Source organism: Arachis hypogaea, chromosome 19 (assembly GCF_003086295.3).
Source record: "Arachis hypogaea cultivar Tifrunner chromosome 19, arahy.Tifrunner.gnm2.J5K5, whole genome shotgun sequence".
In the NCBI taxonomy this organism is placed as follows: domain Eukaryota; kingdom Viridiplantae; phylum Streptophyta; class Magnoliopsida; order Fabales; family Fabaceae; genus Arachis; species Arachis hypogaea.
The window spans coordinates 112,840,336-112,846,335 of NC_092054.1; the positions used below are offsets into that span (position 1 = coordinate 112,840,336).

General features: G+C 35.6%; 1 pseudogene; it reads left to right on the plus strand.

Annotated features, from left to right (window-relative positions):
• LOC140182315 (uncharacterized) overlaps positions 1-2,388 on the plus strand; it is a 30,642-nt pseudogene extending 28,254 nt beyond the window's left edge.
• Positions 2,389-6,000: the final 3,612 nt, after the last annotated feature.

The following is a 6,000-nucleotide window of genomic DNA, read 5'->3' on the forward strand; positions in this document are numbered from 1 at the left end:
GATAAAAATTCAGAAATTGAGAAGGAATAAAACTAAGAACCCTAAAACCTAGAGAGAGGAGAGAGTCTCTCTCTAGAAAACTACATCTAAACCTAAAATTATGTGAATGAAAGTTGTATGGTTGATTCTCCCACTCTGCAGCCTCTATTCTATGTTTTTCGGGCTTGAAACTGGGCCAAAAGGAGCCCAGAAATCGCTCCAGCATTTTCTAATATGTGCAGCACGTGGCTCTGTCACGCGTACGCGTCGCCTACGCGTACGCGTCGCTGAACTTTCACAAGGTCACGCATACGCGTCATTCACGCGTACACGTAGCCTAACTGCATGGAAACTATGGCAAATTGCATATCATTTTGAAGCCCCGGATGTTAGCTTTCCAATGTAACTGGAACCGCTCATTCGGACCTCTGTAGCTCAAGTTATGATCGATTTAGTATGAAGAGGTCAGGCTTGACAGCTTAGCAATTCCTTCAATTTCTTGTATTCCTTCCACTTTTGCATGCTTCCTTTCCATCCTCTAAGCCATTCCTGCCCTATAAACCCTGAAAATACTTAACAAACATATCACAGCATCGAATGGCAATAAGAGATGATTAAACATAGCAAATTTAAGGCCAAAGAAGCATGTTTTCAATCATAGCACAAAATTAGGAAGGAAAATGTAAAACATGCGAATTCTATGAATAAGTGTGAGAAAAGTGGATAAAATCCACTTAATTAAGCACAAGATAGACCTTAAAAATAGGGTTTATCAGTGTGCGTACACACAGATGTCAAAATCTGGAAAAAGTGTGCGTGGGTACAGGTGTATGCATACGCACACTGTCCTGTTTCTGCAACAATATTAATGCCTCTAAGGCACCAAACATGACATCCAAAATAGTTTTTCAAACTCCAAAACATATTAAAACCCCAAAAACATATTATTCCACTAAGATTACCTAATAAACACCAAAATGCAATTAAATTAAGCCAAGAATTCAATCAAACTTAGCTAACTAAAAAGACAAAATTCAATAAGCAAAAGCTAAAATAAGAGAAATGTTAGAAGGATATTACCATAGTGGGGTGTCTCCCACCTAGCACTTTGGTTTAAAGTCCTTAAGTTGGACTTTTTTGAATGAAGCTTGTGTCATGGTGGCTTATGCTTCCACTCATCCTTGAGTCGCCACCCATGTTTGCTCTTCAAAACTCCTCTGGGATCCCAAACTCTAGTTTTCCGGTCATCCTCTTGTTGATTTTTATTCTTGCTCTTGGATGGACAACCTTTCAAATCACCTTTAAAGCATCCAATTATATCTTGGGATCCTCCTAATTGGACCTTCTACCACTTATACCTTGAATTTCTTTGGCAACCAACACCCATTTCTTCACCATTTAACACTCTAAGAAGCACCTTAAGTTGGTGATTCGTCTCCAAGATAGCAAATTGATGTGGGCCGATGAAGTTCATTGAGGATATTGTTATCCACTCAAATTGCCTTTGGAATGGAATTGATCTTTTGGGCTCTTGCATGAATACCTTCACTTCTTTGGTGACCACCTCTTCCTTACCACCCTTTTCTAGCTCTTCCTCACCAACCTCCTCTAAGTTTTCTCTACTATCATTCAATCCAAGCTTAGGAGGTTGTGTGAGGTCTACTTCCATATCTCTCTCAAACTCAAAAGAGAAGGGTTCTTCAAGATCATTGAGGAAATTGACCAAGGTGGACAAAAAATCATGGATGATGGAATCCACTTCTTGATCAAATTCTCTCAATTCTCCATTCACCTTTTTGGGTTCAATTGTTTTACCTTCCTCCTCTTGTGAATCAAGCTTTAGCTCCACTCCTTCTACCTTAGACTCCATATTCTCCTCCTCACTACATTCCTTAGTTGATTTTCCACATTTCTCAAGGAGGATGTCTTGATTGCTTGAGTGTAGTAGGGCTAAGCAGTTCACTGCTTCGGCTATGGTTACCATGAACTCCCCTTGCTTCTTCCGAAATTCTTGTTACTCTTGGAGAAAAGTTTGAAGGTCTTGTTGTTCTTGGGACAAGGGTTGGAGAACTTCATCTTTGGGTGAGAAAGAAGGTTCAATGGTTGGGAGAAAGATTGTATGGTTGGAAGGTGAGTTATGTGGGTAAGGGTATTGATGTAGTGTATAAAGAGGTGATGGTTCATATGGTTGGTGGCAAGGTGTATAATTATTTGGATTCCATGAAGGTGGATGGTGTGGTGCTTGAAGTTTTGATGGTTGATGGTTGTGTATGGGGTACCGTTCATATCTTTGGTATTGGTATGCACATTGGAGGGAGTTTGGCTCGTTGTAGCATGGGGGAGGTGGTTGCCATGAGTATTGCTCATACGCAATTGGTTCCTCCCTCAATTGATTCTCCCACTCCATGATGCAATCCCAATTTGAATCCATCACACCCTACAATATAATTACAACCAAGCTCCAAGCAACAAGGGTGATAATTCATAGAGAAAATAGAAAATAAAAGCAAAAGACATCAATAAACAAGAAAAATAAACACCTAAGTATTAATGAAAACAACCAAATAACCAAAAAAGTAAGCTATTTACACTATGCACATATTCACAACAAACAAAAAATATGACACCAATTGCATTCTCCGACAACGGCGCCAAAAACTTGATAGATGAGGATTATGCCAATTCGGAATTGAGACAAAACAATTCCATTGATAGTATAGTCCGAACTGACAATGGATCCTCCCAATCAAAGTTTAATTTCCAAATAAAATTAACCGAGAGTAATTAAACCTCGAGTCGTTTCCCTCGAACAATGCAATTAAGATTTCACACTCTTGGTTGTGAGGAAAAGGGGGTTTGCAATTAAGGAACGAAAGATTAAAAGAACTAAGAAATAAAAGAACTAACAAATGATCAAAAAGGAAATTAATGCAATTGAAAAGAAGATAAGGTCAAAACTAGTGAAAATGCTATAAATGCATAAAAGAGCCTTGACTTGGGAATGAGAATTAAGGAATCCTATCATCGTGATAACCACAACTATGGCCACTATGATGAGTCAATCTCGCTTCGTCAACCCCTAGCATCGAGGAGTAAGTCAAGCAAGCATAATTGACCTTAATCCATAAGTCCTAGCTAACTTACTAATTTCTTAGTAAAAAGCTAGCGTCAATGGAAACAAGAGTCAACTAACTACCCAAGAGTTACCACTAAATGTTGGACATTATTACTCAACTCAATTTCCAAACCAAGTTGTGAAAAGATACTCAAAATTACCAAGTGGCATTTTGACAAACACTTGGTGGGCATAAAACCAAAACATAGGAAATTGCAAAGGAAAATAAAAACTATAATCAAACTATTCACAAAATCAACAATAAACATTCAATCAAGCATATATAAAACATAAAACATTAAATTCATCAATCAAAACTTCAAGAAACCAAAATTTCATATATTAACAAAATAACTTGAACCATAGAAAAATGCAACAAGAGTAGTGAAATTAAAGAGGAAATTAAAGAGTACTTACAATGAGATAAGCAAAATCCAAGATCAAACTTGAAACTATAAAATGCTACAATGAAAATTTAAGTAAATCTTAAGAGAGAATTTTCTATCTACACTACTCCAACTCCTAATGCATTTTTTATCTAAAATGAGCTCTTTAAAACTAATTCTAAGCTAATCCTTGATATGTGTTGATGTCCCCTTCATATAGCACTTCAATTCAGCCTCCAGCCTTCCAAAATTGGGCCAAAGAACCCCAAAAATCGCGAGTTACGTGCTTCATTAATGAAGTCACGTACTAGGACCTATGTGTACGCAGAGATGTGTGCGTACACACACTTGTTGATTTTGCCATTTGTGCGTACGCATAGAGGGTTGTGCATACGCACACTTGCTGATTGCTGTACTTGTGCGTACGCACTGAAGGTTGTGCATATGCACACTTGATTGTGTGCTTCTCCTTTGTTTTCTTCATGTGTTCTCCCTTTTTGCATGCTTCCCTCCACTTCTACCAAACCATTCATGCCTTTAGGACCTGAAATCACTCACAAAACATATCACGGCATCGAATAGAATAAAAGTGAAATTAAAATGATCAATTTAAATACAAAAATGCATGTTTTCATATTTAGGTCCAAATTAGGGAGAAATTCACAAAAGTATGCTATTTTGGTGATTAAGTGTGAGTTTTTATGATGAAATCCGTCAAATTTAAGCTAAAATTTAACTTCATATATGGACTCATCAATGTTCCCAGTCAATAACAGCAGTAACAAAGTATTGTCCAACTCAGTAATTACAGAACATAGAATCCAATCACAAGCACACACAACCATAGAAAACACAATCACAAACAAATATATGCAAACAAGTATGATGCATGCCTAGTCCTATACATGTCGTGAGCTCATGTGTTGGTTTGTTGCCCGATTTCTGACTTGGTCTTGAGATAAGAGTTTTGTACTGCCATCTTTATCTCAGCTAACGTCCCCTCCATGAGTGTTACGCATCGCCGTCCTCGTGGGAGAACCTTCCTTTCGGTCTCCAATGAGCATTATGTATCGCAGTCCTCACTAAGTCGTCCCTATAGTATCAAGTGAGCGTTACGCATCGCCATCCCACTAGACACTTGGCACTAAGGCCCAAACAGCACTCAATTTCTTTTCAATCTTTGCTCTCTACTCTACTGCGGCAGAGATTCTTTTAATTAATACCTTTTTTTATCTGCTCTACTGTGGCAGACGTTCATCAAATTCTTTTAATCATTGTTCTCTGCTCTTCTGTGGCAGAAGTTCTTTAGTTTCTTTTATTCTTTTAATTCATTTATTCTTTATTATTTATTGAATTATATTTCCACTTAACTCAGCAACCTTTGTCTGAGTTTGGCTTCCAATGCCATAACCTCAGTAACCAACCTCTGTCTTACAGGTGCGATTCTCTCGAGCCGATATATGCAAACATAACCTCTGTAAGCAACCTCAGTCTTACAGGTGAGGCTCTCTCTAGCCAATATATGTATTGATAACCTCTGTAAGCAACCTCTGTCTTACAGGTGCGATCATCCCCTGGAGTGGCTGATGTATCTCTGGAAAGCAAATCTCGGTGGACTCACCACCATATCTCTACTTATCTCATTTTCTTTTCGTTCTTTCTTTCTTTCTTTTCTGTGCTCTGCCCTCTTTTGGTAGGGATTCTTTTAGTTCTTTTAGTCTTTACTCTCTTCTCTCCTGTGGCAGAGGTTTCTTTAATATTATTCTTTCCTTTCTTTTCTTTCTTCTTCTTTTCTTTCCTATCATTCCATAATATAATTTATCTCTGCATTATTCTCTCGCCTTTTCCTAAGTGTCTTATGAAAAAGAATTATAAAATACTTTAATTAAGTCTGCATTCTCTAAAACTTTTAAGATCATTCTGTTTACTCTTCTTTGACTTATAATAATATTAATAATATCTCTACTAATTAATATTCGTAATAAAATATTAAAAATAATATAAATAGAATAATTTAAATGGTAAATAAATAATATATATATATATATAGAAAGTTATTAATAAAATATTATTTTATAAACTTTTATATATATATTCTTAAAACTTAGATTATAAAATATTATTTTATTAATTATTTTTTGAATCACGAACTTTTTAATAATTTATTTTTAACCTTAATATTTTATAAAATTATATTCGAACACTCATTTAATTTCATATTTATAAAAATAACCTGAATTTTTATAAAATACCCATTTTTATTTTTTGTACTTTATTTATTACCTAAAATACTTGAAAACTTATATAATTACAAATTGTACCTCAATTTTTATATACAGATACAATGTTACCCTTCAAAAATAAAGTTTAATATTAATCTTCCTCTTATTCCAAAACTGAGACTTTTAATCCTTCCTTTTCAAAATATTAATTGTATTTTAATCCGTTTTCGAGTTTTTCAGTTACCGATTTTTCACAGCTTTTAATTTAATCTTTCAACCACCAAATCTCTTCAATTTC